This window comes from Anolis sagrei, chromosome X (genome assembly GCF_037176765.1).
Source record: "Anolis sagrei isolate rAnoSag1 chromosome X, rAnoSag1.mat, whole genome shotgun sequence".
NCBI lineage: Eukaryota > Metazoa > Chordata > Lepidosauria > Squamata > Dactyloidae > Anolis > Anolis sagrei.
This window is the reverse complement of record NC_090034.1, coordinates 28,972,826-28,995,787: the sequence shown is the minus strand read 5'-3', so window position 1 is coordinate 28,995,787 and position 22,962 is coordinate 28,972,826. Positions and strand designations below refer to the sequence as shown.

Below are 22,962 nucleotides of genomic sequence, written 5' to 3'. Positions count from 1 at the left end.
CTCAATATGCCCAAATATGAATACAGATGGAGTTTGGGGGAAATAAACCTTGACATTTGGGAGTTGTAGTCACTGGGATTCACAGTTCACCTACATTCAAAGAGCATTCTGAACCCCATGAACACAGAATCCCCATGACCAACAGAAAATACTTAAGGCCATCCAACCCAGCTCCCTTCATCAGGGCAAGAAGACGTAATCAAAGTCCTGACAAAGAGCCATCCAGCCATAGATATGGATGGATGGATAGGTAGATAGATAGATAGATATGATTCACACACAGAGAGATATAGTATCATGTGGCAAACCAGACACTCTCCACATCAACACTGACAAACAGCAAGAAATATTGTTTACCCACAAGCATAAAGAAATTACGTATATTAGAAACCAACACTTTCTCATTACTTTATTTTCCAGATCCACAAACTGGGCCACAGCAGCGCGTGGCAGGGGACAGCTAGTAACAATATAAATGTATGATTATATATAATACAATTATAATATTAAATCTGATAATATTTATAATCATTTTAATAATATATTATATATGATGACCAAATATAATTACTATAAAAGTGAAAATATGTATATGTGTGTGTGGTTGGGCTGTCCACTTACACAGACAAGCTCCTGGCTCCACAAACAGCTCTAGCTCCCCCTGCTCAGGAGACACCAAAGGCCCTCCCTCCAGTGGCATGGCAGGTTATAAGGAGTGCCATGAACATGTCCAATGCCCTCCACAAATGCCATACTGCTCACTGCCCAAGTGAATGCTTTCATACAGGGACAGTTTCATCCTAGATTTCATGTGTTTCCTCCACCACAGACATCCCAGTGTTTCTGACTCTCTCCATTGGTGTGGAATTTTCATGAGCCCGCCCCTGCCTCTCCCTTAACCCTTTCCGATTCTTTTCTTTGACACACTGCAAACAGAGAAAATGATTGGCAACTGAATATACTAGAGAGGTTTGGGGAGAATTCACAATTATTTATGGGAGTTGTAGGAATGTTGTAAGATGGAAATGAAATTGGAGCATACTTGGCACACAGCCCCCATGACTAGCAAAAAATACTGGAGGTCTTTGGGGAAAAATTCACCCAGAGAGCACAGTGAACCCAAACACTGATGGATCTGGACCAAATTTGGCACACATACCTGATATGGCAAAATTTGATTACTTGCCGGGGGGGGGGGAGGTTGGGGGGAACTGACCTACATTTCTGGGAGTTGTAGTTCGCCACAGCCAGGAAAACTGATCTCCACCAATGATGGACCTGGACCCTCATGACTGACCCTCATGACTAACTTGACCCTATTGGAAGGGTTTGAGGGGACTGACTCACCATAGTGGGAGTTGTAGTTTACCCTACAACCAGAGAGCACACTGAACCCCACCAATGAGGCATCTAGAGCAAGTTTGCCCAACATAACAAACTTTTAAGTACTGATGGAGTTTCAGGGGGTTAACCTGGCATGTCAGTTGTAGTTTGCCCACAACCTTATGCATTTTGTACAGTATGAAATACATAGCTCTAAGAATAGCTTGTGGAGTTGAAATAATAATAATAATAATAATAATAATAATAATACAGTTTGAAATACATATTTGAAAACACATTTCTATAAAATACATAGTCCACAAATAACTTGTGGGATTGAAATTATAAGAAAAACAAAAATATAATAATGATATAATTTGTTGCATGGCTTGCAAGGGGGTGCAAATCAAATCCATTATTGAAACATTCAATAAAATGTATATAGGAAAACCTCTCTGCAAAATACACGTATTAAAATACAATCGTCGGGAATGATTTCCAGGATTCCTCGCTCTGGTTGCACATCCGTGACTGGATTCGTCTTGGAAGGTGAAACGGGCTTGCAAAGCCATCTTTCCCCCATCTGGCGTTATTGGGAAGGATGCCGGTCTTGGGAAAGGTATTCTGGTTCTGCATTTCAACATGTCCAACTGGTTTTTCTGGCAATGGAAGGCTTATAGAAGCCTTTGCACAAGAGTTGATACAGTATGGTACCCAAAAGCCATTTGTAATGAGCAATACATCAAAATAGCAGTGAGGTTGGATGACCATCTCTTAGGAATGCTTTCAGTTGAGTCTGCCTTTGTGGCAGAATGGGGCCGGACTAGTACTCACTTGCCTTAAAAACATTATGTGTGTCTACTTTCCCCATAAATTAATAATAATAATAATAATAATAATAAGAATTTATGTGTACCCACCTTCTCCATATACTCTTCCATTATTGCAGTATTTTTATTATTATTACTTACGTTCTCCATAAACCCTCCCTTTACCTGCCCTATATTATTATTATTATTATTATTATTATTATTATTATTATTATTATTGTGTGTGCCCACTTGCTCCATAAACCTTCCTCTTGCCTGCCCTATTATTAGCATTGCAGCTTTCACCATAAACACTATTATTATTATTATTATTATTATTATTATGTGTCCACTTTCTCCATAAACCCTTCCTTTACCTGTTCTATTATTATTATTATTATTATTATTATTATTATTATTGGGTTGCTGTGAGTTTTCCAGGCTGTCTGGCCATGTTCCAGATGCATTCTCTCCTGACATTTCACCCACATCTATGGCAGGCATCTTCAGAGGTTGTGAAGTCTGTTGGAAACCAGGCAAGTGGGGTTTATATGTCTGTGGAATCCAGAGTGGGAGAATGGACTCTTTTCTGCTTGAGGCAAGTGGGAATGTTGCAATTGGCTACTTTGAATTGCATTTAATGGCCTTGCAGCTTAAAAGTCTGACTGCTTCCTAAGAGAAACCTTTGTCGGGAGGAGGAGGGACCACCTAAGTAAGCAAAGTAAACTGGCCCTGATTGTTTTCTGTCTGGAATTCCCTTGTTTTATTTGAGAATGCGGAAATGCTGGACCACTTGGAGAACCACCATGTGAGACTACACAGAGAAGCCATTGAAATCTACAAGAATCATGTGGACAATTTCAACAGAAAGGAGGAAACCATGAAAACAAACACAATCTGGCTACCAGTATTGAAAAACTCTAAAATCAGGATAGTAAATAAAGAGCAACACTCAAAAAACGGGATTTTCCAGACAGGACTCAATCAGGGCCAGCTAACACTTCTTAACAAAGGATTCCCCCAGGCAGGAAGCAGCCAGACTTTGAAGCTGTAAAGCCACTCAATGCTGATCAAGCTGCCCAATGACAATATTCGCACTTGCCACCAACAGACAGGTCTTTCTCCCACCCTGGACATTATTCTACAGGCATATAAACCCCACTTGCCTAGTTTCCAACAGACCTCACAACCTCTGAGGATGCCTGCCATAGATGTGGGCGAAACATCAGGAGAGAATGCTTCTGGAACATGGCCAGACAGCTCAGAAAACTAACACAACCCATTATTATTATTATTATTATTATTATTATTATTATTATTACTACTACTACTAATATTATGTGTGCCCTCTCTTTACCTGCCACATTATTATTATTGTTGTTGTTATTATTATTACTAATGTGTGTGCCCTTCCTTTACCTGCCAGATCACTAGGATGGTGGTGATGATTGGTGCCCACTTTCTCCATCAGCCCTTCCTTTACCTGCTCTATTATTATTAGTCCTGCCTGGAGTTAGATAACAAGACCCTCTGCTTGGCTCCAACGTGGCATCCCATAAAACCCAGCAGGAGGGGGCTGAGTCTGGCCTTGAATGCTCTTTGACCCCTTTTAGAACACTACTACTTCTTTTTCTACAAAGCCCCCTTCCCATTGGCTGCTGCCTAGCGCCCCTTTTCCCAGCCCAAAGAGATCAGTCTATTATATGCTTCGCCAGCGAAGAAAGGGGATCCAAGCGATGCCTTTGGGTTGGCTTGGGCTGTGGGTGGCTTTGGGGCGCCTGGCCCTTTAAGAGGAGGGAGGGAGAGAGAGAGCGAAGTGGGCCCCCTCCCCTTTTTTGTCCCCTCCCTCTTTCCTTACCCCGAGAGTTGGAACCAGGAAGGGGAGTTCACAGCAAGCAGCATACGGGGCTTTGCATCTACTGTTACAGTAGGAAGGAAGGAAAGGAGGAAGGAGGGAAGAGGAGGAAGAAGAGGAAGAGGAAGAAGAACTGACTCCCCAAACTCCAGCCCCCCCTTTTTCCCTTCCTACCCCCCCTCCCGAAACCAACCAGGTAAGAACCTTTCAATTTCCTTCCTCTTCCTTTTTCTTGCTCTCTTTCCGCCAGGATGTGATCTCTTCTTTAGCTTCAGTCCAGGACATGGGCAGCTTCCTAACTTTGCCTTATTATTATTATTATTATTATTATTATTATTATTATCACCATCATCATCATCATCATCATCATCATTATTATTAGTGATGGGTCTTAAAGAGGACTGAGTCTCCCAATGTGTACGCTTTGCTGCTTCTCCTTTAAGGAGGGAGGGATTGGTGAAGGTGAAAGGAGGTGGATCTTGGTGTTTTTATTCTATTTAATACATTTAATATTATTATTATTGTTAGATCTAGGTTCCTGGGAGGACTGAGTCTCCCAATGGGCTTGCTGCCTCTTTAAGGTGGAAGGGGGTGAAAGGAGGTGGGCGGGCGATTGATCTTGTTGTTTTTATTATTTTATTAATAGTTACCTTTTATTTACATTATATTTTTATCTTTTATCTTTTATTTATTACTTATTATATATTTTATTTTATTTTAGTGTTTTATATTATTGATTTTGTTTTACTTTTACTATTTTATTTATAATGTATTCTATTCTTATTAATTTTGTTTTATTTTTATTAAATTATGTTTTATTATATTTTATAATTCTTGTTCTTAGATTTTATATTATTTTTAAAGTTCGTTGTATTACTATTAATTTTGTTATATTTTCAGTATATGATTATATCTTTAGGTTTTATTTTCAGATTATATTTTTAGATTTTATTCTTTATTTTATTTTATATTTTTATTATATCATATTATTCTATAGGTTTTATTTTATTAATTTGTTTTATTTTATTATTTTTTATGTTTAGGTTTAATTTTAGTTAATTTAATTATATTATATTATTATATTTATTATTTTGTTTTATTTTAGTTATATTATTATTATATTTTTAGGTTTTATTTTGCTATAATATATTATTACTATATTTATTATTATTGTTTCAATTTATTTTAGGTTTTATTATTATTATTATTATTATTATTATTATTATATTGATTTATTTTACTGGCATCGAGTCCCATGCCTTGGGAGGCTTGACATTCCTATTGACAGGAGCCTGAGATACATGGATGTCAAGGGTCCTTTTTATATTTCATCATTATTATTATTATTATTATTATCATTATTATTGAGTTATATTATTATTCTCCTTGTTGGGGAAGGGGCCTAAGAGGCTGCTGCCTCCTTGCTGCGTGCCTACGTTGTCCTGGCTGTGTGTTATCAAGGGTGGGGGGAAAAAAGAGAAGGCATTTCTGGGAGTTGTAGTCCCCGCGGTGCGGCTTGGCCTGCAGGTGCAGTGGAGGCGGGACTACCTCTCCCGAGGTGCACCGCGGCGGGGAGGTGTCGCTGACAGGCGCCGGCGCGGGCCAATGGCGAGCCGGCGTGCCTCCGTAGGCCAATGGCTGTGCTTAGAGGGGGCAGGAGGAGTCAGAGAAGGGCAGGCGAGGCTGTTGAGGAGGGTGCGAGCGGGGCTTCCCCCGGGGGAGAGGTGGGGTCCCCGGGCGCGGCCGTTTAGGAAAGGCCGGGGATGCGAGGCCTAGTGCAAGGCCCGGGCGGGGCCCAGGCAGGCCTTGCCTGGACTCTCAGCCAGGCCATGGGGTCCTGTCAACGACAGCCGAAGCCGGCTGGAGACCCTCGAGGCCCTTTGGAGCCGGGATTGTGAATGGGCCTTCCATGGGAGTGAAAGCCCATACTCAGAAGCAGCCAAACCAGGACAGTTTCCTCTCTACAGTCTGCTTCCTCTCCGAAAGTGAAGCCCACCATTTCATCGAATAACAATAGAAGGTATCCTATAATAAAGAATAATAGGGGAAAGTGGAAAATTAGCAGGAAAGCGGAGCAGAAAGCTTATGGAATGGAGGAAAGAAGTAGGAAATGAGCCCAATAATAATAATAATAATAATAATAACTGGCTATTAGTATTATCATTGTCCTCTTTAGGAGCCGGATAGTAATGAAAATTACTATTTATCCTCTTTAGGAGCCAAGTAATAATAAATTAGTACTAATATTAGCATTGTCCTCTTTAGGAGCCAAATTATATTTATTTATTTATTTATTTATTTGCGATATTTATACACCGTTTTTCTCCCCTTGAGGGAACTCAAAGCGGTTTCCAACATTATAAAGGCAATATTCAATGCTGTACATACATGTGAAAAGCAAAAGATAATAGCAAGACAATAACAGATAACTATAAACCTAACCAAATGAAAACATAAACATAAATTAAACATCAATAATACAATAACATTTATTTTAAAACCCACCGATAAACAGCACGATTTAAAAACAGTTATTAAAATCACACCATTCAAAATCAAGTCCATAGTCATTCCATTGGTCTGTACACGATTCCTTATTATCTTATTGTACTATGAGCTTTGCTGTCTGAAAGCTTGGTCACATAACCACATTTTACTTTCTTCCTAAATATAAGTAGGGAGGGGGCTGCTCTAATTTCACTAGGGAGGGAGTTCCACAGCTGAGGGGCCACCACTGAGAAGGCCCTGTCTCCTGGCCCCACCAGTTGTGCTTTCGAGGGAGGTGGAATTGAGAGCAGGGCCTCTCCAGAAGATCTTAATCTTCGAGGTGGATCATAGAAGGAGATATGTTCGGCCAAATAAGCTGGGCTGGAACTGTTTGGGCTTTATTGTTTAAAGCCAGCACTTTGAATTGTGCTCAGTAGCAGACTGGCAGCCAGCAGAGTTGGCCTAACAAGGGAGAAATTACTATAACTATTAATATTGTCATCCTCTTTATAATATAATAATGATAATAACCATCATCATCATCGTCCTCTTTAGGAACCTGTTATTATTATTATTATTATTATTATTACTACTACTACTACCCTGCTTTAGATTTCCTGAAGGGGATTCAAAGCAGCGTAACATAAAAGGATCAGCATACAATTTTAATTATATTGTTATTATATTTCTTATATTTATTTATACCCCACTTTATCTCTCCCAAAGGGGACTCAAAGCGACTATGTATTTATTACTTTATTATTATTATTATAATTATTACTATTATTATTCTTTATACTTTGCTTTATCTCTCCCAAAGGGGACTCAAAGTGGCTTGACATAAAAGTATGAGTACACAATTTAAAATATACAAATATAAACATGATTAGATATAAACATACTTAAAAATTCACAATTAAAAACCATTCAAACACAGAGTTAAAACTAAAGATTGACCCTTTTGCTTTCTGATGCATCAGTGTAAATCAATTTTATTTCATGCACAAAGCGATTTAAAATATTGTGTAGGAAATGACGTTTGGTCTTTGTGTATCAGGTTCATACAAAGCATAAGTGAATTTTATATTTAAATCTTGGTCCCATCTCTTATGATGCGATATCCAAGCATTTTGGATAAGGAATAGTCAACTTTAGTAGCGCTGTCTGCATATTGTCTTTTGGGTACCTGGTGTTGCCCGGGTTATTTGAAAAAGTCATTTGTTTTATTTTACAAAATGCATGAGGTTGTGGATTAAGTCCAACTCACATCATGCCAGGTTAACCCTGATAAACTCCATCAGTAATTAAAATTTGTCATGTTGGGCAAGTTTGCTCTAGATGCTTCATTGATGGGGTTCATTGTGCTCTCTGGCTGCAGGATGAAGTACAGCTCTCCCACCATGGTGGGTCAGTCGTCCTCAATTCCCTCTGGTATGTTCAGTTGATCATTGGGGTTCTGTGTGCCAAGTTTGGTCCAAATCCATCATCAATGATGGTCACAGTGTCTCTGGATGTCAGTGAGCTCCAAACTCCCAGAAAGGAAGTTCAGTTCCCACCAAACCCCTCCAGTAATCAAATTTGCGCTTATCAGGCATGTGTGCATCATTATTTGAGTTCACGGTCCCCTCTGAATGTAGGTGAACTACAATTCCCCTACATCTAGGTGAATTCCCCCCAAAGCCCTCTAGTATTTTATGTTGGTCATGTAGTCCAGGTCCATCTTTGGTGGGGTTCAGGGTGCTCTTTGATTATAGGTGAACTTTAAATGCCGTACCTACAAGTAACAAATGTCAAGGCCAATTCCACTCCAAACCCACCAGTATTCAAATTTTGGCATATTGGGTATGTGTGCCAAAATTGGTGCAGATCCATCGTTGTTTGTGTTCACAGTGTTCTCCCGATGTAGGTAAACTATAATTCCTATACATCAAAATGAATTTCCCCCAAAGCCTTCCTGTATGTTTTGTTGATCATAGGGGTTTTGTGTGCCAAATATGGTCCAGGTCCATTGCTGTGGGAGTCACAGTGCTCTGTCTTGATGCAGGGTGAACTGCAACTTCCCATCATTTTGAGTCAGTCCCCCAAACCCTTCCAGTATGTTCAGTTGCTGATCAATTCTGCTTTGCTTGTTGTATACCATAGAAAAATGTAGGAATGGGTTAAGGGAGAGGCAGTGGGTGGGATCATACAATTTCCACACCAATGGAGAGAGTCAGAAACACTGGGGTGTCTGTGGTGGAGGAAACACATAAAATCTAAGATGACATTGTCTCAATGTGAAAGCCTTCACTTGCGTTTGTAGAGGACATTGGTGGGGCTCTTGGATATGTTCATGGCACTCACAATAACCTGCAATGTCATTGGAGGGAGGGCCATTGGTGTTTCCTGCGTAGTGGAAGCTATATTATTTGTGGAAGCAGGAGCCCGTCTGTGTAAGCTGGACACTCTAGTCATATACAAACACATATTTTCACTTTTATTATGTGTATAGATTATAGCTGTTGGCGATCCATTCGGAATGTCTCCAGTTGCCGCATTTGCTTTATGATTATCTTTATTTGTTTGGGATTTGAGGCTGTAGAAGTTTTCAAAAGGCCAAATGTTTTTAGGATCTGGTAAAAGATCGAGCAAAGACTCTTTAGGGGCAAATGTGGTAAGAGAATGACGTTGGCTCTGAAGTTGTACTTTTGTGAATTTAAATAATAATAATGCATTTTCCCTACCCTACTATCCTTATCTAGCTCTTCCCAAAGGCGGATTGTTTAAATGCTGACCAGGAAAGCCTTGAGTTTGGGTGACCTCAGTTGGCCTGTACTTGCTGCGATCAGACATTGGACGTGAACACTCTTAGATGAAGGTGGCTGTAAGTCTATGCAATGGGTATGCAGGAATGCTGGCCTACCTTGAAGGAATAGTGTGGCCAAGGTTTGCATAAAAGCGGGGACTCTGCGTCCTTTGGAAACGCTGTTTATGTGAAAAGTAGTTCTTGGCGATGAGACAAGACTCTTCATGGGGATCACATTGCTAGTCCGACTAAGCTGTGCAGTTTTATGTCTGTCTCTCACAATTTGGTCTATCTTTGAGAATCGTTGTGGAGTCAAGGAGCAGCTTTGGCTCAAAATGTAAATACTGTGAAAGCCTCAAATAATGATTATTTTCACTGACCAGCAAGAGCTCTTTCCCAGCTTGAAGCCACAGCCTTCCATTGTACATCTTTCCCCCTAAGATAAACCTTACGGTTCAGATAAAGGTTTGGTCCCTTGTCTTCTTGGAACGACAGTGTTTTTTCCAGAGCCAATGTGGGATCTCTTGTGGTGATAGATCATCAAAAGGATGGGGACTTGGAAGGACTCAAAACATGGGAAGAAACCTGGAACTTGTGTTGTTGAAGGCTTTCATGGCTGGAATCACTGGGTTGCTTTGAGTTTTTTGGGCTATATGGCCATGTTCCAGCATTACTCTCTTCTGATGTTTCACCTGCATATATGGCTGGCATCATGTAAGGATCTGTTGCTAGTGAAGCAAGTGGAGTGTGTGCGTGTTTATGTATGTGTGTGTATATATCCCCCTTTGGAATAATGTCCGGGGTGGGAGAAAGAACCCTTGTCTGTTTAAAGGAAATGCGAATGTTGCAATTAGCAAACTTGATTGTTTATTTATTTATTTTTACTTCATTTCTACTCCGCCGTTTTCGACCCCGAAGGGGACTCGAGGCAGTTTACAAATCTGGCAAAAATTCAATGTCGCACAAGTAAACAATAAAACACATATCATCAAAATATAAAATAATCTCAACATATAAGCAATTAAAACACATATCAATCAAACAGATTAAAATATAATAATAATAATAATAATAATAATAATAATACTTTATTTATATACAACTCTATCTCCCCGAGGGGACTCAGAGCAGTTCCCAGGTAAAAATCACAGAACATACAAAGTAAAAACAACATAACCATAAGATTAACAAAACAAAATATGCATAAAAATTGTCGCCATAACACACATATATTAAATGTAATCCTGCCTGTTCAAGGCAATTTTTAAAAAAATTACAAGACCGGGCCAAGATTTGTGCAAGCCCAAAAATTCTAGGGGGCCCAGGAATTAAATGCAATGCTATGGCAGGCATGGAGCACCGTTACCTTCCCGCCAGAGTGGTACCTAGAGATCTACTCACATTTGCATGTTTTTGAACTGCTAGGTTGGCAGAAGCTAGGGCTGAGAGTGGAAGCTCACACCGCTCCCCGGAATCGAACCTGCGACCTTTCGGTCAACAAGCTCAGCAGCTCAGCACTTTAACCCACTGTGCCACTGCTTAGAAATAGTGAAGCAAGTGGAGTGTATATACCTGTAGAATAATTTCCAGGGTGGGAGGAAGAATCCTTGTCTGTTTGAAGCAAGTGTGGATGTTGCAGTGAGCAAACTTGGATAGCTTTGAGTAGCCTTGAAGCTGCAAAATCAACCAGTGACTGTATCTGCATAGAGGTAGTAAAGCAAGTGAAATGTATATATCTCTGTGAAATAGCATCCAGGATGGGAGAGAGAACCCTTGTCTGTTTGAAGCAAGTGTGAATGTTGCAATTAGCAAGCTTGAATAGCATTGAGTAGCCATGAAGTTTGGAAAGTCAATCACTGAGTGTCTCTGCATAGAGGTAGCCTGGCTGTTGTTGCCTGGAGGCACCCTCTGTTTGGGAGGTGTTTACAGGCAATTTGATTCCTTGCTGTCTGGCGTTCTCCTATTTCTTAGTGGTGGTCTTTATTTACTATCTTGATTCTGTTGATTTGTAATACTGGTAACCAAATTTTGTTCATTTTCATGATTTCCCCCCTTTTGTTGGAATTGTCCACATACTTGGACAAAGGAGATTGCATCTGAACATTAGGAAGAACTTCCTGACTGTGAGAGATACTCAGCAGTGGAACTCTCTGAACCTTCTTTGGAAGCTTTTAAAAAGAGGCTGGATGGCCTTCTGTCGGGGATTCTTTGAATGCAGTTTTCCTGCTTTTTGGCAGGGGGTTGGACTGGATGGCCCATGAGGTCTCTTCCAACTCTATGATTCTATGATTCTACTTGTGGAATTCAATGGCTTCTCTGTGTAGTCTGACATGGTGGTTGTTAGAGTGTTCCAGCATTTTTGTCTTCTTCAGTAATATTCTGTGTCCAGGTTCACCAAGTGTTCTGCTATAGTTAACATCCCTGGTTGGATTAGTTCGCAGTGCCTTCTTTGGTTTGTGGAACCCGGAACTTGCTGCTGCTTTTGCGGTGAAACAAGAACACCGAAAGGCTCCGATGGAGAGGAGGCTTCTTGTGAAATGTTAGTTTTTGAGTGTCACGAAGAAACCCAGAACTGGCTGATGATGTGGCTTAGGTCAAGGAGGCTTCTTGGGAAGCAAGATCTACAATATCTGTAGCACCGACTCTCCCTTCCTGGAAAGGATGGAAGGGCAACGAAAGGCAGCAAGGTTCAGTGCTGTGTGCTTGGCACCAGGTTCAAAGCCCCTTCCCTTCCTTCCTTCCTTCCTTCCTTCCTTCCTTCCTTCCTTCCTTCCTTCCTTCCTTGTCTTTATGAGAGCTCGAGAGTGGAGGCATAAATAGCCAGCCTTGAGGTTGGAGCTCGACTTAGCAAAGCCATCCGCCTACTCCTCTTGTTGGGTGAGGCAAGAGCCCTCCGTAGGCAGAGAGCATTGGGGAAAACCAGGCGAGTGGGGAACAGTTCCGGCTTTACGGGTTCTTGGAGTTGTTGTTGGCGGACGGGGCCACCACACAGCCACAGGCCTGGCCCATCTTTGAAAAGAGGGGCCCTATAGTGGGAAACTCCACCCAGAGCCCAGGATTTCATCCGGGAAATGCCCAAGCACCGTTCAGTGGTGACTTTAAAAAGTCAAAGAGCTTGCAATATCTTGTTTGCTCCAATCTCATGCTCACCTTTTGGGGCTAAGTGACCTTGCCGAAATTAGAGTGCGCATTAGATTTTGTGTCATATGGTGAGCCCAAGCCAAAGGGGAAGCTGCTTCAGGAGCCTCTGGAGACCCCGTCTCTAATATCATTACCATGGCTCAGTGCTACGCAATGCTGGGATTTGCTGTTTGTTGAGACCTCTGCATCCTTTGGCAGAGAAGCCTCAAGGCCTTGTCAAACTACAGCATCGAACCAAGGCAGTTCATTCTACCGCAAGCTTTTCCTTTCCGCCGCTGGAAACGTTGGTGTTCCAACACTTTTGTGTTTTAAAGAAGGAATCGAGTAAATATGGTAATGATTGCATTGTCTTGTTAAATTCATTTGAAGTGTGGACCTCTGAAAATGCCTCTGAGTCGCAAGCGTCCTGTTCATGTTGTCAACCAGACATCTGGAATTTCTAATATACCGTATTTGCTCTATGCTTGAAGGATTGCCATATTTGCTCAAGTCTCGTGCACACCTTCTTTGAGCTGAATTATGTAGCCAAAATTGAGTGGTATGTTATACTCGAGGAAATATGGTAAGCTCCTGCCTCCACAAACAGCTATAGCTCCCACTACTCAGGAGATGCCAATGGCCCTCCCTCCAATGACATTGCAAGTTATAGTGAGGCCATGAATATGTCCAAGAGCCCTGCAAATGTCCTCCACAAACACCACACTGCCCACCACCCAAGTGAAGGCTTTCATACGGAGACAATTTCATCCTAGATTTTATGTGTTTCCTCCACCACAGACATCCCAGTGTTTCTGGCTCTCTCCACTGGTCTGGAATTTGCATGACCCCACCCACGGACTCTCCCTTAACCCTTTCCTATTCTTTTCTATGGCACACAGCAAACAGAGGAATTGGATCAGCAACTGAACATACTAGAGACGTTTGGGGAGAATTTACCATGATTTATAGGAGTTGTACATCTTGGGATGTATAGTTCACTCGCAGTCTAAGAGCATTCTGAACTCCACCAACGATGGACCTGGAACTAGCTTGGCACACAGAACTCCCATGATTAACAAAACATCCTGGAAGTCTTTGGAGGGATTTATAGGAGTTGTGGTTCATTACACCCAACTAGCACCAAACTAGAGACACATACTTGATATGCCGAAATTTGATTACTGGGGTGGGGGGAACCCCTTTCTGGTAGTTGTAGTTCACCCACAGCCAGAGAAACGGTGCCCTCCACCGATGATGGACCTGGACCAAACTTGGCACACAGAACGCCCATGACTAACTCAACTTACTCGAGGGGTTTGAGGGGACTAACACCATAATGGGAGTTGTAGTTTACCCTGCAAACAGAGAGCACACTGAACCTCACTGATGATGCATCTAGAGCAAACTTGCCCAACATAACAAACCTTAAGTACTGATGGAGTTTCTTGGGGTTAACCTAGCATGATGTGAGTTGTAGTTCACCCACAACCTTAGGCATTTTGTACAATTTTTAAAAATGACATTTCCAAATAACCCAGGCAATGCTAGGGACCCAAGCTACTTACTACTACTAATAATAATTTCTGTGTTAGTGGGGGCCCCAGCCACACACAATACATATTTTCACTTTTATTATGTGTATAGATAGATGGTCGTATCCTGGTTTTTCTCTTTAAAAAAGAGACTCAAAAGAAATGTATGGTGCCCTACTTGTGGCCAAAGCCCAAACCAAGATGTTCTGTTTATGAAGGATGACTTATGGGCCAAACTGGAACCTCAGTATTGCTTTTGAAAGTCAATTGATTGTGATGCTTTACAGTTCTGGGTTGTGTACAGAGGGAGGGAAGATGGGCCCTGCTTTGAAATAATTGTGTTCAAGAAGAATTTATTTATTTTATTTATACCGGTCTTCTCTCCTCTATCGGGGGACTCGGGCCGGTTTCCAACAATAATATCACAAAACAATCATTCAAAACATCATATAACATATTCAATTAAAACGTTAAAACAGCATAATAACAATGGTCAGTCGTCATAGTGAATTCGTTGTCCGTCATTCATCATCATCCATCCGATCACAGAAATATTGATTCACTCGTCGAAAGCCAAACCCCATAGCCAGGTTTTCACCCATTTTCTGAACGACAGAATGGAGGGGGCAGTTCTGATCTCCAGTGGGAGAGAGTTCCAGAGTCGAGGGGCCACCACCGAGAAGGCCCTGTCCCTCGTCCCCACCAGACGCGCTTGAGAGGCCGGTGGGACCGAGAGCAGGGGCCCTCCAGACGATCTTAACAACCTAGATGGTTCATAGGGGGAGAATACATTTGGACAGGTAAACTGGGCCGGAGACGTTTAGGGCTTTATAGGTTAAGACCAGCATGTTGGGAAAGTAAAATACGTAGTTGACCAAGATAGTTAATCTTGTTGTTACTATTATTGTGACTTAGAAAATCAGGTCTTGTTCTTATTGTGACTTAGGGAGTTAGATATGTTTCGTCTAAAAGATTGAACCCAATATAGTTGCAAGAAGAATCTTAAATAGTCTCAAGAAGGGAGATTGCAACAAAACACGAGAAAGAACCTAATTGAAACGTATGGTGTTCTAGGCCTAGGTGGGGTGATTTTAAATGTCGTATTCGGTCCAAAGCAGGCATGGGAAAACTTGGGTCCTCCAGGTGTTTTGAACTTCAACTCCTACAATTCCTACAATTCCTAACAGCCGATATTATATCATTATATCATTATTTTATATTATTATATTATATTATTTTAATATTATTATATTATAAGTAAAGGTTTTCCCCTGACATTAAGTCCACTCGTGTCTGCCTCTAGGGGTTGGTGCTCATCTCCATTTTTAAGCTGAAAAGCTGGTGTTGTCCATAGACACCTCAAAGGTCATGTGGCCAGCATGACTGCATGGAGCTCTGTTACCTATTGATCTACTCACATTTGCATGTTTTCGAACTGCTAGGTTGGCAGAAGCTGGGGTGACGGTGGAAGCTCAATCCGCTCCTTGGATTCGAACCTGTGACCTTTCGGTCAAAATGTTTAGCAGCTCAGTGGTTTAACGCATTGCGCCACCGGTGCATATATGTTAAATTATTACATATTATATATTGTTTTATTATCTTTATCTTTATATTATATTATATATTATTATTTTATTATATTATTATTACCGTCTGTTAGAAATTGTGGGAGTTGAAGTCCAAAACACCTAGAGGGAGGGCCAAAGTTGTCCCATGCCTGGCCTAGAAGATTGAATCTTATATAGTTCCAAGCAGAGAGTTTGCCTAAAAATCCTGCATACTCACAAGAAGAGTGATTGCAATTAAATACAAGGAAGAACTTGATTGCAAGGACAGTTCAAAAGAGGACTGCCTTGGAGAAGGGTGGACTCTCCTTCGGAGTTTGGATGTGCCTCTTTCAGGAGTGGTTTAGTTGTGGGGTGTTCCCTGTCTACATGACCTTTGTGGTCCCCTTTGGCTCTAGAACCCTCTCATTCCTATTAAACCATAAGTCTTGGAAACTTCCAGGAGAAGCAGTCGAACCCTTGTATGATAGAGAAACAGTAATAAATAATTGATTGCTCCAATGCCAGGCCAGTGAGTGCCCTTTTTCCTCACTCTTAAAGGGTTCGAAGCTGAAGTGGGAGGGGGGGCAGGGGCAGGTGAGTCGAGGAGAAGGGAGGCTGCTTTGGTGGCAAAGGGGGAATGTGCCCCGTCTTGCCCGCCACTGCTGCTGCTTCTCCTCCTTCTGCTGGGTGGGGTCCCGCTTGTTTGCCTGGAAAAGCCCTGAAGAGGTTGGGAAAGCAAGTGGAGAGAGGAACAGAGGTGGGCGTTTTGCCCACTTCCTGGCGCAGAAAGGAGAAAGAGAAGCAAGCAGGGAGGGGGCCATGCAAATGTGTCCTGGTTGGGCCTCTCCCCCCCTCCCTCTCTCTCTCTCTCACTGAACGCTTTGGCATCCAGGCCAAGGCGAGAGGGAGGAGGCCGCTCCAAACCCCCAATTCTCTGAAGGAGGTTGGACTACATGCCCTCTGGGGACCCCTTCCAACTTGAGTGAAGCATAGACAACCTAGGAGTCTGCTGGCGTCTTCTTCTCTGGAGTTTCTTCATCCGGGACCATCTTTGATGGTACTTCTGCTTCCTGGCTGTAGGAGGTTGGACTAGATGCTGTCTGGGGGTCCAGTCTAACTCTAGCAAAGCGTAGATGGCCTGGGGGTCTGCTGGTGTCTGCTTCTCTGGAGAGTCTTCAACTGAGTTCGAATGGACGTCTTTTGTAAGGGCTTTGATGGTGCTTCCGCTTTCTGGCTGAAGGAGGTTGGACTAGATGCCCTTTGGGGGTCCATTCCAACTCCAGCAAAGTGTAGATGGCCTGGGAGTCTGCTCGAGTTATAAGATATTATTTATTACCCTCTTTAGGAGCCAAAGAATAACAATTATTAATATTATGATACTCTATAGGAACCTAATAATGATACATTCCTATTCATATTTTCTGTATCCTCTTTAGGAGCCTAATAATAAATTACTCGTATTAATATTATCATTGTCCTCTTTAGGGGCCAAATAATAATACATTACCATTAATATTATAATCCTCATTAGGAGCCTAATAATAATAACAATAACAACAACTATTAATATGATCATCCTCTTTATTATAATACTAATAATAATCACAATCATCATCCTCTTTAGGCGCCAAATAATAATAATAATTACTATTAATATTATTGTCTTCAGGAGCCAGTTATTATTTGAAACATAACACGATTAGTACACATCAAACAAGATTACTATGCTGGTTGTTGTATTGGATCACACGTCGGACACTTCCCAAGTATCTAGGACTATGTAATGTATTGGCAAATAATGCGTGCAGATCCCAGTAGGGTGGCCTTTTGCAGCTGACAGATGGTAATTTTGTCAGTGCTGATTGTGTTTAAGTGCAGGCCAAGGTCTTAAGGGACTGCATCCAGTGTGCCGATCACTACTGGGACCACGTTGACTGGCTTGTGCCAGAGTCTTTGCCGTTCAATCTTTAAATCCTTGTGTTGTGTCAGCTTTTCAAGTTGTTTCTCCTCAATCCTGCCTATTATTATTGTTGTTGTTGTTGTTGTTGTTGTTATTATTATTATCCTGCTTTTTCTCTCAATAAGGAGACCCAAAGCGGCAAACATTAAAAGCATTGCAATACAATTTAAAATATACAAATATTAAAACAGGATTGGACATCGTTAGTATTTAAATTACTATGAATATTATAATTATCTTTAAGTGCCAAATATTAATTATTATTACTATTACCATTAACCTCCTCCAGAGAAGGGAGACGCCAGCAGACTCCTGAGTACTCTATGCTTCACTCGAGTTGCAAGGGGTCCCCAGAGGGGATCTAGTCCAACTTCCTTCAGCCAGACAGGAAAAGCACCATCGAAGCCCTCCCAACTGATGACCACCCTGCCTCAGGTCAAGAACGGGCAGAGAAGGAGACACCAGCAGACTCCCAGGCAGTATTATTATTATTATTATTATTACTATTAATACCCTGCTTGAAAGGGGTCCCTAGAGAGCATCTAGTCCAAACGCCTTCACACAGTCAGGAAATTATTATTATTATTAACCTGCTTTTTCTTTCCATGAAGGCAATTCAAAGTGGTTTAACAAAAAAAAACATTTCAATTCAAAAAACACCATAAAAGAAACCGCAACAGATGGCCATCCAGCCTTGGTTCAAAAAAGCCTTCAGGTAAATGAAAACTCCACCAGACTCCATCAGACATTCCATACTATATTAGAGATCCTCAGAAGGCATCTAGTCCAACCCCCTTCAGACAAGCACCATCAAAGTCTTCCCGACAAATGGCTATCCAGCCTCCAGTAGGCTTCATCCCAACCTGCTCTTGTATAAATTTCCACTGTTTCTGAATTTAGTTGCACCGATTGCCACTGAATGGAAAGAGGACATTCCCTATTATTATTATTATTATTATTATTATTATTAGTAGTAGTAGTAGTAGTAGCCTTGCTGGAACCGCAAAAGAACCTTTTCTGTCCATTTAGGACTTGTGACGGGAGCTATAGCTGTTTGTGAGGTAGGAGCTTGTCTGTGCAAGTGGAAACCCCAGAGACACACACATAAATAATTTCACTTTTATTTTGTGTATGTTGTTGTTGTTCATTCGTTCAGTCGTCTCCGACTCTTCGTGACCCCATGGACCAACCCACGCCAGAGCTCCCTGTCGGCCGTCACCACCCCCAGCTCCTTCAAGGTCAGTCCAGTCACTTCAAGGATGCCATCCATCCATCTTGCCCTTGGTCGGCCCCTCTTCCTTTTACCTTCCACTTTCCCCAGCATAATTGTCTTCTCTAGGCTTTGTAATCAATTGGGACCCCATCAAAACCCAATAGCAATGGGGAATGATCTTTTGGGGTTCCCACAAGGCTTCAGACAATAATAATAATAATAATTGTACACCAATGGTCCTCCCTCCAGTGATGTTGCAGGTTATAGTGAGCACCATGAACATGTGTATAGATTAATGGAAATCTTGCTGGAATCTAAAAGGTCCTACACCATCACCATGGGATTTGCAATTATTTGAATATTGCTGCACATATATTATCATTATTACATGTATGCACGGCGGTATATAAATACAGTAAATAAATATATAATAAATAAATTATTCTCATAATCTTTATTATTTTTCTTTCTATCTCACTTTTCTCCCCATAGGGATTCACGGCAGATATCATTGTTGTTGTTGTTGTTGTTGTTGTTGTTGTTGTTGTTGTTATTATTATTATTATTGTCTGAAACCTTGTGGGAACCCCAAAAGATCATTCCCCATTGCTATTGGGTTTTGATGGGGTCCCAGTTGATTGTTCTAGTATTGCTTCAAATATATTAGTAGTCGTAATAATAATACCACTATATTGATGATGAAGATGATGATGATGATGATGATGATAATAATAATGGAAGCATTGCTGAAATCTCAAAAGGTCCTTCCCCATCTATATGGGGCTTGTGGTGGGGTCCTTATTGATCATTCTAATATTGCTGCATACATTATTATTATTATCGGTTGATTGATTGATTGAAGCCTAGCATGAACCCCAGAAAGTCCTTAACCATCTCTTTGGGTGGGGTCCTAGCTGATCGTTCTAATATCGCTGCAAATATATCTATATAGATAAAAAGTGAAAAATCCACTTACACAGACAAGCTCCTGCCTCCACAAACAGCTATAGCTCCTGCTTCTCAGGAGACACCAATGGTCCTCCCTCCAGTGATATTGCAGATTATAGTGAGCAGATTATAGTGTGCAAGAGCCCTGCCAATGTCCGCCACAAACACAATTCTGCCCAACACCCAATATGGAGATGATTCCATCCTAGATTTTATGTGTTTCCTCCACCATAGACATCCCAGTGTTTCTGGCTCTCTCCACTGGTGTGGAATTTGCATGACCCCGCCCACGGACTCTCCCTTAACCCTTTCCTATTCTTTTCTATGGCACACCACAAACAGAGGAATTGATCAGCAACTGAACATACTAGAGAAGTTTGGGGAGAATTCACCATGATTTCTAGGAGTTGCAGATACTGGGGTGTATAGTTCACCTGCAATCTATGAGCCCTCTGAACTCCACCAAAGATGGAATTGGACCAAACTTGGCACGCAGAGCCCCGTGACCAGCAAAAAATACTGGAGGTCTTTGGGGGTAATTCACCTTGTTTTGGGGGAGTTGGAGCTTACCTACATCCAGAGAGCAGTGTGAACCCAAACACTGATGGATCTGGACCAAACTCGGCATGCCCAAATTTGATTACTGGAGGGGTTTGTGGAGAACTGACTTCCCTTTCTGGGAGTTGTAGTTTAGCCACAACAGTGATGTCCACCGATGATGGACTTGGACCAAACTTGGCATACAGAACGCCCCATGACTAACTCAACCTACTGGAGTGGTTGGAGGGGACTGACTCACCATAGTGGGAGTTGTAGTTTATCCTACAGTCAGAGAGCACACTGAACCTCTACAATGATGCATCTAGAGCAAACTTGCGCAACATAACAAACTTTAAGTACTGATGGAGTTTCTCAGGGTTAACCTGGCATGTGAGTTGTAGTTCACCCACAACCTTATGGATTTTGTGCAATTAAAAATCGACTTTTTCAAATAACCCGGGCAACGTCAGGGACCCAAGCTAATTATTATTGTTAATAATTATGATAATGATAATAATGGAATCTCAAATGGTCCTTAACCATCCCTATGGGACTTGTGGTGGGGTTCCGATGGTTCTTTCTTATAAAGCTGCACAATTATTATTATTATTATTATTATTATTATTATATTATCATCATTAATTGAAGCCCAGTGGCTGGCATAATTGTATGCCAGTCTTCTAAGGAGTTTGGTTTCGCCTCCAGTTGGTTTGCGAGCGTTGCCAATGTGGAAAGTTTGGAAAACTTTATGTGGAGTAAATGCATCTGCCTGTAGCATCCTCCTCCTCCTCCTCCTCCTCCCCCTGTCATCATGTGGTTGCTTGGAGAGGTCAGGCGAGGTTCCCATGCCTGCGCTTGGGATCATGAGACGGGTGGGGGGCGGGACCCAGAGGCCATCCAGTCTGACCCTTGACAGGAAAGGCATGCCTCCGCAGGTGGTTATAGCATCAGAAAGGTTCAATTGAAACTGTGGCAGCAAACAGGGGTTTAAAGGGGACGGCTTCTCTTTTCCCCACTTAGGAAATTATGGGAGTTGAAGTCTGGAGGACCGGAGTTGGACCAAGCCTGCATTAAAGGATGGGGTGCGTTGCAGTCCATAAATATACAGAGATTTGGGTCAGATTCTATGAAAACTAGAGGACATTTCCTTACTTTGAAAGGAATTCTTCTACTCCAGAAACTTTTGTTTTGGTGCCCTAAACGACGTCAAATGCGTTGAGACTTGAGGTAGTCATTTCGTTTTGGTGCCACAAACTATATTGAACTGGTTGAGACTAGATAAGAGATCCATTGGAGAATGAGAGCAAAATGCGCTGCAGGATGATGTGTCTCCCGCACAATTCAATAAACTTTCCCTGTGTTTTTATAGTAGACCCAATTAGGAAATGACATTCATCACCCAGGAACAAAAATGGTGTTATGTAGTGTTATCTCTCTTGTTTTGACCATTTCTATCCCAACAAGCACAGACTCCTTTTTCATTCAAAAAGATGTATAATTCCAAGCTGGATTTCCCAGATTTTGCCTTTCAGGAAAGCGAGCGGAGGCACGGGACGCCTAATAACAGGGCAGAGTTCCTTGGAATTTCTTCAGAGGCCCAACTCGCATTGTAATTTTAAGCTTGTGAAAGTTAAAAATGAAATTGTTGGGAATTTAAAGTTGTGGAATCATGAAAGGTGGTGGTGGGGGTCCCCTGTTTTGCCACGATGGAGCAAGGATAAGGCCTATATTTATTGATCTATTTATTTTAGAATATTTCTTCCCTGCCTTTCTCCACGTGCAAACTCAAGGCAGCTTTCAACATAAAAGCATACACATTCCAACAGTTAAAATTTGTGGAGTATCAGATGATGCCCAAACTGCACACCTGAGGTTTCAAGGGGAGTGCGACCCCATCCAGCTGAGGTTGGAATGCCACTCCCAGATCCCTCCTCCAAGACAACAGTAGTGCCTCTGTCTTGTCTGGATTAAGCTTCAACTTGTTCACCCTCACCCAGTCCATCACTGCTTTTCAGACAATAGTTCAAGGGTAGGACCACTTCCTTGGTGGCAGGTGAAAAGGAGCATAGAGTTGAGCATCATCTGCGTATTAGTGATACCAAACTCTGGATGATTTCTCCTAGAGGCTGAAGAAGGAGGAGGAGGAGGAGAAAAAGCTTTATTTATATCCCGCCCCCTCTCCCCAGAGGGACTCAAGGCAGATTACAACAAAACAAATACAATAAATAATATAACACAGGCAATAATCACATATCAGTTCATAAAAAATAGCCCAATAATGTAAACACAAATAAATAAACAATTTAAAAGCCAATAAGGCCCTCTAAATCAGTGTTTCTCCACCTTCCGAATGCTGCGATCCCTTAATACAGTTCCTCATGTTGTGGTGACCCCCAACCATAAAATTATTTTCGTTGCTACTTCATAATTGTGATTTTGCTACTGTTATGAATATCTGATATGCAAGATGTATTTTCATTCACTACAGAGAGATCTTCAGCCTTTTCTGCCAAAGGGGTTCGTAAGACCATCAGAAATATATGTTTTCTGATGGTCTTTGGCAACCCCTCTGAAACCCCTCACAACCCCCCCCCCCCCCCCCGGGGTCTTGACTCCCAGATTGAGAAATATGTAACGCCCTTTAAAACCAGCCATTCCTATGATCAGAGTATACAGGCTAAAAAATCATTGTTCTAATAACAATTAAGAATCCTGTCCAATAGGGTGGTTGATACTTTTAGCCATTATTAAAAGCCTGCTTAAACAGCCAGGTTTTCAACTCCTTCCTGAAAGTTATGAAGATGGGTGCTTGCCTAATTTCCCTGGGGAGAGCTTTCCAAAGC

General features: G+C 41.6%; 1 protein-coding gene across 3 annotated transcripts in view; it reads left to right on the top strand.

Annotated features, from left to right (window-relative positions):
* The first annotated feature begins 3,971 nt into the window (after window positions 1-3,971).
* The window catches only part of ZBTB7A (zinc finger and BTB domain containing 7A), a 41,772-nt gene continuing 22,781 nt past the window's right edge, over window positions 3,972-22,962 (top strand). For 2 of the 3 annotated variants that reach the window (XR_010910487.1, XM_060786167.2), the window contains exon 1: window positions 3,972-4,183. The gene's annotated coding sequence lies outside the window, so the exon portion shown is untranslated. Of the gene's footprint in view, window positions 4,184-5,648; window positions 6,008-22,962 lie in introns of those variants that run through there. The other variant, XM_060786168.2, reaches the window with a different exon arrangement.